Genomic DNA, 10,726 nt, shown 5'->3' on the forward strand with positions numbered 1-10,726 from the left:
GTTCCTTGTGGATCTCTTGGGTGCAGAAGGTTTTGGAGCTTGATCTTGAGTTGGAGGCCTGGGGGCTGACTTGGGCTTTGATGAAGCAGCCCCAGTCCTTATAGGATCCCCCATGAGCTTTTGAGACTTTGCAGCAGGTGCAATAAGATCTTCCTCCTACTCTTCTTCCTCATCAGAGTCTCTCATCATAGATGGTTTGCCAATGACTCTGGCTATAGTCTTCCTAACTCTCTCCTTCCTCTTCTTTCCTCCAGAGGCCTCTTCTTCTCTTGGTTCAAGAGTGAAATCCATAGTTTCTTGAGTGGAGGCTCTGGCTTTAGACATAGGCTTCCTCTTAGCAGGAGCTTTCTTTGGCATACCAGGCTTGGTGGTAGCAGTAGAATACTCCTTCTTGAGCACCTTCTTCTTGGAGGTCACCTCCTCATCAACAACAAAGTCTTCATCCTCAGACTCAGAAGTTCTCTTCTTCCTTTGCCTAGTAGCAGCCTTAGGCAAGTTGCTTGGAGTGCTTCTGCTATCTTCATCATAGCTTCTGTTGGAGGGACTAGTGCCCTCACTAAGGTTTACTTGCTCTTCAGACCTATTCTGGCTGTCACTGCCCTCTGACATATCTGAAACTGGCCCTTTGAATAGATGAGTATAGATAGAATGGATGAGCATCACAAAGTCTAGCTATTTTGCAAAAATATTGAGACAAAAACTTAATTTTACTTTTCTGTAGAAAGCATTTCGGAGCTACCGATTTGACAAACTCGATGACACTAAAGCACAAACAAAGTCTAAACACACAGTTTCGGTCAGACTGAAATGTAGTTCGGTGACTCCGAGATGCTAGGGTTTCACAAAGAAAGTGATTTCGGTCACACCGATTAGTACACTTCAGTCAGACCAAGTTGTACTGGTGCGATGGCCTGCGCCAAATCGGTGAGACCGAGATCCTTAGATCGGTCGGTCTTAGATGAGTTCGGCGGCAACCTAACCCTAAGTTTTTGCATCAAATCTATTCTAATGAAATATTTTGGTGGATAGATTGATCTCATTCGTGATAAGAACAATGGCAATGATATTTGCGCAATAGTCGGAATAATGGAGTGCACAAAGAGGTTAAGTCCGTACCCTAACTTGGTGACGAACTTGCTACAGCGGCAACGATGGTGAGATTCCCATTAACGGCGACGGAGACCAGCGGCAGTAGGCACTAGCGACGACGGCGACGATCCGGAGACCAAGGGGGTGGCAGCTGGGAAGGCATGGTCGAGAGGTTTGGAGAAATTTCCAAATTTCAACCCGCGGTATATATACCCAGTCACTTTCGGTGTGACTGAGTGGAATGACTTGGTGGCACCGAGATGCAAAAATGCTAGGGTTACTGCAACTCAGTGTGTCTGAATTGTTCAAACCAGTTGCACTGAGATGAAAACCTAGCTCAACTTATTAATGAATTTGGTGGGACCGAGTACGAGTGGGTTGGTCTGACCGAGATGCATTAAGAGGTTTTGGAAGTTTAAGCCCTTGATGGATTGGTGGCTCCGAGTGCTCCTCACCCGGAGGGTCCGAAATCGACTTGTTCAAACTTTGTAATGTAGCATGAATAGACTTTGAGATGAGAAAAGCATAGATAGCTAGAGAGAGTACTTAGGCATTCTTGTCCATCCATTTGGCAAAAGAAAAACAAAACAATCAAAGCAACAAATGGATGTGTCGGATGTGGGGTTCCGGCAAACCCTTAAGGTTCGAACACTAGGGTGCGCACGAAGTATTTTCCTCCCACTGATCTATGCCCTAGCTCGCTAAGATCTCGCGAACGAACTCGATGAACTCACAACACGGAAAGACACAAGATTTATACTGGTTTGGGCCACCGTTGTGGTGTAATACCCTACTCTAGTGTGGTGGTGGATTGCCTCTTGGGCTGATGATGAACAATACAATGGGAAGAACCGCCTCCTGAGGTTGAGGTGTTCTTGTGATAGGCTAACTTGTGTGGGTGAGAGTGATTTAAGATCTCGTCCCCTGCCTATGGTGGTGGCTAGTCCTACTTATAGAGGCCCTGGTACTCCTCCCAAATCTTGAGCGGGAAGGGATCCAACAATGGCGGGCCAATTTGAAGGGGGACAACTAGTACAAGCTATCCTGACAAAAGTGGTCTTCGCCTGCCAAAGGCTCTGGTGGTGACGCCGTCTTGGGCTCCACGATGACCCCCGTCTTGCCGTCCTTTTGGTCTTGGTCTTGTTTCACCAAAATGGCAACCTTTGCCTGATGCCTCGGTACTCCTCACTTGCGCTGGTTCCCTTAGCACCAAAGAGGAAACAAGGACGCTGTGCGCGCTGGTGCCCGCCTAGCGCCCGCCTGGTGTTGAACATCATGGATCACGTCACGAGAGCCTCATGAGGTTCGCCTCGACTTGATATCTCCGCCCCTCGCGAGCCTGCCTAACTAGGCCGTCCCAGAGGAGGTCTTGTGTCGTCTGCCTCGCGAGGCATGGCCCCTCGCGAGGGTCTTGGATGCCTTGTTGATGAAGGTGGGTTGTATGGCCTGCTGGCTTAGCCACGCAGCGGGCCGCAGGCAGGCAAGCTTGGGGACCCCCATTCCCAGGACGCCGATAGTAGCCCCCGGGCCCAAGGTGCGCGAGGGCTTGGCTTCGTGGAGAAGCCAAGGGTCAAGTACAGAGCACCGCGGGCCCCAAAAAGCATGCGGCCTCGGTTGACGCGTGGCAGTTAATTGGCGTGTGCGTCTCCGCTTCCCCATGCTGCCTCAGCAACTGCACGACTTGATGAGTCCCTGCAACATGCAAGGTAAACCATCATTACCTGCGATCGTGGGAGGTGCAGGTTGGCCTTCTCTTGCTGTAAATGGGGAGGGGGGCGGAGCCCCCGTTGCCCATCTCTTCCTTGCTCGCTTGCTTCTTCCTCCTCGCTCCACTGCTAACTTATTTTCCCTCGCTTCATTGCTAGCACCAATGGCGCCTATCAGAAGGTTCTTCACCGAAGAAAAGGGGGAGCCCCCCGACAGGTCCCAGAGCTCCTTCCGCCGAAGAAGAGGAGGATCCATCACCGTGAAGAAGCGGTGAGGCAGGTGGTGACGAGGCCTTAGTGTGAGCGGCCTCCCCCGGGGTATCTGCTACCCCTGTATGCCCAAGCCGAGGACTCAGGAAGGCAGAGCGACGAGCAACGCCGCCGGCACCACGCTCGGAGTCGCCGCGCCGCGGCGACGTGCGCCATCGCCCCAAGAATCCATGCCGTGGACTCCTCGCGCGAGCTGGTGCTGTGGGCGCTGATGCCCCCAAGCTCTTGGGTCCGCTTCCCGCGGTTCTTCTCCGACGTGATGCCGCCGAGGGGCCTCTCAAGCTCTGGTTACAGCATGCTGACGGTGGCGCTCCGGCGACGGAAGCAGAGATCGAAGCATTCCCCACCGACAAGATCTTCATGACTCGCGGCTGGGGCGAGATTGCATGGGTCTGCCGCACGAGGGGCGCCCTCGCGATCCATCTTGAATACGATGGCATCTCCATGCTCTTCTTCAAGGTCTTCGATGCCGAGGGCCGTCGCCTGGAGTGCTGCTCCGGAGAGGAGCGCGAGGCTGATGCACGCTCCGCTCGCAACCACTCAAGTGGCAGCAGCCCTTGGGAATCCAGCAGCTCTCCTAAGCTCTACGAGACTCTGGAGACGAGCGAGGACAGCTACGTGCCCCTGAGCTGTCGCCGCGCTCGGAGCAGTGCTGCCGCATCCCGCCGCCGCCGCTGATCTGGATGGGGTTGGCGTCGGCCTCCCGTAGCCGACTCTTGATGATGGTGTCCGCCACGGGGGGGGGGGGTGTAGATAGGGTCCTCCTTAGTTTTAGCTTTCGTTTCCTGCGAAGAATCATGAAGCGCCCCGTGGGGGCATGTAAGGGTCTGTAATGTCTTTTGTGCTTATCTTCCCTGTGATGAAGATCTGATGAACGCGCGTCCCGTTAAGGCTCGGTCCCCCCTTTCTTTCCTCGCGGTACCTTGTTGCTCTACACCGACAGGTCCCGGTCCCCAGGCAGGCTACAGCCGTCCCTGGTATGTCAGGTCACGTGTCGTGGTCAAGGCTAGGAGGTGTGCGTCCCGAGGTCCAGTAAGATCCCCTGAGCCGCGATGCTCAGGAGGTCCCCCTTAGCGCTCAAGCGGCCATGGTAAGGGAAGAAAGGGAGTTGACGTGGCCACAACGAGATTGCGGCAAGGCGTGACTATCCATAAGGCCCAGACATTTAGCCGATCCGAGGGTGAGACTTATCTTGTGAACTTCGTGCAATTCCTGACGTTGCGCTGGGGCTGCGTGCCAACTTGTGCGGCATGGCCAGGCCGGCCCATACAAGTTTCCCTCCTTCCATGCTTTCCTTAGTGCTCTGCGTCCTTAGGTCCCGGCCCTCGAGCGAGCCCAGTCGCCGCTGGTATGCCAGGTCGCGATGTCGTGCTCAAGGCCAGGGGGTGAGGGCTGGAGAGCCAGTAAGAGCTCCTCAGTCGCGATGCTCAGGATCCCCCCTTTTAACGCGCAAGTGAATTGCACGAGAGAAAAGGAGACTCGTGGTGCCGCCTTCCATCCTCCCCGCGAGGTCCCTGTGAACAGGCACAAGAAGAACATGGTTTGCTGTTACAGCCGTCAGCCCCGCTGGTTGGTCCGGATGAAGTGAAGGCACCGAAGGCCTGGTGAGGTGACGTGCGTAGGGCGTGCCGCGAGCCAGAGCTCGACCGCTCAGATTTGTCGATGTGGCAGGGACGGACCCATGCACCAGCGCCGTGCCTGTGAGGAGGCCCCGTGGGAGGCTATGATCGAGCAGGTGATAACCGTAGGCAGGTTAAGCAGGGAAGGCAAATCAGCTTGGGTAAATGCAGGAAGATACATGCCACTGGGTCCGGCCCGAGCGGCTTGGGGATGATGCACCCCGAGGGGCGCCCCCAGCAAGGTAAGCTAAAGACATAAGCAAATGGAATACATGCCATAGGGACGGACCCACACAGCCTGGGAATAATGCAGGCCAAGGGGCGCTCCCAGCTTAACGAGCTTGGAAGATGTCACCTGGTTCTGTAGACGAAGCAGAGTTGGTGCAGTTGAAGGCGTGCGTCGAAGAAAGGACTCCTCATGAGCCACCGGAGCCCTGAGCCTCGGGAGGCTCTGGGGGCTCAGGAGGCTTCCTGAAGACCATCTCCATTCCCTCCAGGACGACACGGTACCTGGCCTCTTGAGCCGCCAGGTCACGCCGCACGACGCGTTGTTAGGCCGACGCCACGCTCGGCAAGCCGAGGGGCATGCGAACGTAGATGTGTGGTGGGCCCTCGCAATGGCCCACACGCAAAGGCCAGAAGCGCTCCTGAGACGCGGCCCTGTTGAGCCCTGGGACGTTGATGCAGACATGCAGCTCAGCACCCTCGCCTGGGTGGTGAGCCGCGCCTTGTGAGCGGCTTTCGCCGTGCATGGCTCTTCCGTCTTGCAGTTCCTGTGTGTTCTTGGCGATGAACTCCTGAGCGGTGGGCACCCCTTGCCCTGCGTCCTCGTAAGGAAAACATGCCGCGTGGCACGCCTCCTAGTGGTGCCCAAGTGCCTCCCTCATGAGGTTAGCAAGGCCTAAGGCCCTCCAGAAGAGAGCCCCCGAGCCCTGCCCGAGGAGGGCGCTGGGCGCGCCTTCCTATGCGATGCAGGGAGGCGCCCCTGGGACGAACGCTGATCCTGATGAGGCTCCCGCCGCGACGCCATCCTCCTGAGGTCCTGTGCGGCGCAACTGCTTCTTGGGGATGGCCTCCGGAGGGCCCTCACTTCTGCTGTCGGGGTCATCGATTGCTGCAGCTTGGAAGGTGCGCTCGAGGGAGCACACCGCATCCCTTTCTTCACACGAGACCGTGATGACCCCACCACTTCTAGGCATCTTGAGGACGTTGTAGCCGTGGTGGGTGACCGCCATGAACTTTGCCAGGGCCGGATACCCGAGGATGGCATTGTACGGCAGGCGGATGTGCGCGACATCGAAGTCGATGAGCTCGGTGCGATAGTTGTCGCATGTGCCGAAGGTGACAGGCAGGTGGACCTGCCCTATCGGTGTGGTGTGGCCGTCGATCACTCCTGAGAAAGGTTTGGTAGGCTGGAGCTGCTCATATGGCACTTGAAGGTTGTCGAAGGTGTCGACGGACAGGACGTTGAGCCCTGCACCGTCGTCGATGAGGGTCTTGGTAACCTGCACAATGCTGATGACTAGGGAACACAACATCGGGAGGACGCCGGCGGTGGCCGTGCACTTGAGCTGGTCTGCCGAGTCGAAAGTGATGGCGTGCACTGGGACCACTTGAGCGGGCGCGCGGCCTCAAGCTTTGGGAGCGCCGCGTTCACCTCGCGAGCGAACCGTTTGAAGATGCGCTGAGAGGCTGGGGCCTGGGCGCCGCCCAAGAGGCAGGCGATTACATGCGGCTCCTGGAAGCCCCTAGCCCCCTCGTCCTAATGATGGTCGTCGTTCCTTCTTGGCGGCAGTGGACGAAGACCGGCGTTGCCTTGGGGGCAATCCTCCCGAGGCTGTTCCCTCCAGGGCCCCTCGCAAGGATGGTCTTGCCAGTGGTCCTCACGAGGCCTGTCGCGCCATTCCTCGCGTGGGCCACGGTCGTCCCAGCATCCGCCTCCTCGTCCTCCTCCACGGTTGTAGCCCCGGCCGCTGCGCTCAAGGCGTCGACCGTAGCGTCCCTCGTGTAGGGCTCGGAGCTCTTGGCAGTCGCTGGTGTTGTGGGTGTTCAGGTTGTGGAAGGCGCAGAATGGTCGGCTGTTCTTGGATGACTTGGGCTGATCTCTGCCCCGTTTGGTGTCGGGCTCCGTAGCTAGCACTACCGCTTCCTTGCGCTTCACGTCCTTGGCCTTGGCTTTCTTCTCCTCTGTGCCTGCAGCTGGCAGCTCAAGGAGGGAAAGGCGCCCCTCCTCAGCTCTCGCGCACATGGTCGCCAGGTTGAACAGCTCCTGAGACGTGCAGAGCTCCTCGTGGACGGCGAGCTCTTCCTTCATCTTGACATGACGGACGCCGTCGGAGAATGCGGAGATGATGGCATCATGCGTGACCTTGGGGATCTTGAGGTGGATGATGTTGAAGCGCTGGATGTATTTCTGGAGGGTCTCCCCTGGTTGTTGCTTGATGCGGCGCAGGTCGGTCGCGGCCGGCGGGCGGTTGCGAGTGCCCTAGAAGTTGGCGATGAAGCGGTCTCACATCTCGTCCTAGGAGGAGATCGAGTCATGCTGCAGGTTTAGGTGCCAGGTGCGGGCCCCATCCTTGAGAGCCATGGGAAACTAGTTCGCCATGACTTTCTCGTTGCCGTTGGCTGCTTCGATGCTCAGCTCGTAGAGCTGCAGGAACTTTGCGGGGTTGGCAGTGCCGTCGTAGCGAGGAGGCAGATCCGGCTTGAACTTGACTGGCCAGGCGATGCTGCGCAGCTCGGGGGTGAAGGCGCGGCAGCCGGCCGTGGTTACTGGGGCCCGCCTTGGAGGTGGAGCTTGGTCTTGTCGAGGTCCGCGCGGCGCGCCGCAAGCGGCGCATGGTCTTGACGAGGCAGTGTGAGAAGTGCGGATGCAGCTTCTCGCGGCCGTGGGATTTCTTGGCATCTTCTCTCTCCGTGCGCGGGCACTGGTCATGGCGGATTGCACCGCGGGGCCGCACGCCTTGGTCCCAAGGCGCCGTCTTTGGACTGGGGTGGTGGAGGCGCGCCTCGGGCCTCGTTGCCCGTGGTTGGATGAGGGTGAGGCCGAGAGAGGGACGGCACCGGGGAGCCCCCTGCGGCACGGACGAGCTCGGCGACGCGGTTAAGCCACTCGTCGTAGAGGTCGTCGACTAGGCGGTAGCGCAGGAGCTCGTTTGCGGCGATGAGTGCGGCCTGCACCTCCATGGGAGCACGGTGTGCATGAGACGAAGAGCCGGTTGGGGCCAGCGATGGAGTGGCGGTGCAGCCGTCCTGCCACACCGAAGGATGCAGCAAAGACGCTTGCTGCTCGTTCCCCACTGGGCTGGTGGCAGCGTTGGCGGCGGGAGACGGAGAACGACGTGGTGGCCCGCTTATGGGAGCCGCGTGAGCAACACGGGCGGTAAGGGCAGCCCGGCGCTCAGCTCGAGCACATCGAGCTTCCGCCATGGAGACGATGGAGTGACGAACTGATGGAAGGAAAGCTACGGCGCACCCCTACCTGGCGCGCCAAATGTCGGATGTGGGGTTCCGGCAAACCCTTAAGGTTCAAACATTGGGGTGCGCACGAAGTCTTTTGCTCCCATCGATCTACGCCCTAGCTTGTTAAGATCTCGCGGACGAACTCAACGAACTCACAACACGGAAAGACACAAGATTTATACTGGTCCGGTCCACCGTTGTGGTGTAATACCCTACTCCAATGTGGTGGTGGTGGATTGCCTCTTGGGCTGATGATGAACAATACAATGGGAAGAACCGCCTCCTGAGGTTGAGGTGTTCTTGTGCTAGGCTAACTTGTGTGGGTGAGAGTGATCTAAGATCTCGTCCCCTGCCTATGGTGGTGGCTAGTCCTACTTATAAAGGCCCTGGTCCTCCTCCCAAATCTTGAGCGGGAAGGGAGCCAACAATGGCGGGCCAATTTGAAGGGGGACAACTAGTACAAGCTATCCTGACAAAAGTGGTCTTCGCCTGCCAAAGGCTCTCGTGGTGACGCCGTCTTGGGCTCCACGATGACCTCCGTCTTGCCGTCCTTCTGGTCTTGGTCATGTTGCACCAAAATGGCAACCTTTGCCTGATGCCTCGATACTCCTCGCTTGCGTTGGTTCCCTTAGCACCAAAGAGGAAACAATGATGTTGTGCGCGCTGGCGCCTGCCTGGTGTTGAACGGCATGGCTCATGTCATGAGAGCCTCGTGAGGTTCGCCTCGCCTTGATATCTCCGCCCTTCGCGAGCCTGCTTGACTAGGCCGCCCCAGAGGAGGTCTTGTGTCGTCCGCCTCGCGAGGCTTGGCCCCTCGCGAGGGTCTTGGATGCCTTGTTGATGAAGGTGGGCCGTGCTGGCTTAGCCACGCAGCGGGCCGCAGGTAGGCAAGCCTGGGGACCCCCGTTCCCAGGACGCCGACAGGATGTCCTCAAATGGAGAAAATTGTGCAACCAACATGCTTACACAATAAGATAGCAAATAAAATATGTGGCAAAGCATGCACAATCACTCTAGCATCTATCAAGTAGTTGGCGATGACTAGGTCATCTATATATGAGTATATTGACCGAGGAGTCAAATGAGAACATTTGATCATAGGTCATACTCATCATTTAAGCACAAGTGGGGTTACCACTTTTACATAAAGCATTGCTGTGTTCACATCATTAGAGTTGCTTTAGCTCAATTCTTAGAGCAAAGCTCCCCTAGATGTGATATCCCCCCTTAGAGGGATGAACTAACCTTGGGTTTTGTCAACGATGACTTTAGGTAGGTTTTGAAGATGTGGATGCTCAATGTTGATGTAGATCATTTGGAGTAATCCATTGGAGTGAGTTGCACTTTGAATACCTACATGGGTTAGTCCCACAAGGAACACACAAGGATATCCATAGACATAGAGTGAAATACACATATGATGATGTCCATGAAAGCATTAGGTTACCTTTTCCCTTGTCTTACCAACAAGAGGGTTTGTGACTCCTTGAACTATTGCAAGATATGGAAGTTGATTGCACTTGTTCTTGCCAAAACGAATATGAGTGAAGTATGTTGGCGGAGTCACCCTCAAGAACTCTCTAGTTCTTCTTCTTTGGGACCCATATCAACTTGATGGGAATCCTTGGAGTTGTAGTCATACTTGATGAAGTAGAACTTGATGTAGTCTTGGAAACCCACTTTACCAAGGCCTTAGGGCATCTCCAACCGCGTTCCCAAGAGGCCCCCCAGGCCACTTTTTCAGCGCCGGCGCCGAAAAAACGGCCCAGTCGCGCCCCCAGGACGCCGAAAATCACCGGTTCGGACCTTTTTTCCGCCCGGCGGTCACAGGCTGAACCCGACACGCTGGGGAGCAGTTGGGGGCTCCGGAGCTAGGGAAAAGCACGCCTGGCCCACACCGACAGGGGAAAAGTCAAGGTTTTCTTCTCCCGACTCGCCTCGCACCCCCGCGCCCTCGGCCACCACTAGCTATATCCCGGCGACGGCCGCCGCCCTACTCCGCTAGATAGCCATTCCCCGCCAGAAAATAGCAGCGCTTGGCCGCGACAGCCCCTCCCATAGTAGGTGGGCGTTTCCGGCCGTGGAGGCGCGGTTTAGCGGCGGGTACACGCCCACCGAGCGCAAGGTGTTCGGCGTTTTGCCTGTCTCGGCGATGGACTCGGATGACGAGGAAGCACTCGCCGCGCTGCTGGAGGAGGAAGCCGCGGTCGACGTCCAGGAAGAAGAGCATCTCATGGTGCTTGCCGCCCTCGCCCAGCTGCTGGCGAGCAATGAAAAGCCGCGGCGAGGTGGCTCGACGCCGGGGCGGGTGAAAGCAAAGAACCGACATCGTCTCGAAGGCTACTGCATGCTCTACTCCGACTACTTCATGGCGAGAAAACATTTCGGCACCGTTATCGGATGAGCCAAAAGCTCTTCCACAGGATTGTGCATTCCATCCGGGAGTTCGACAACTACTTCAAGTGCAAGATGGATTGCACTGGCGCTCTTGGATTCATCTCCATCCACAAGTGCACGACAGCGATGAGGATGCTTGCATATGGAGCTCCCAGTGATTCACTCGACGACTATGGGCGCATG

The sequence above is a fragment of the Triticum urartu genome, chromosome 2 (assembly GCF_003073215.2).
Source record: "Triticum urartu cultivar G1812 chromosome 2, Tu2.1, whole genome shotgun sequence".
NCBI lineage: Eukaryota > Viridiplantae > Streptophyta > Magnoliopsida > Poales > Poaceae > Triticum > Triticum urartu.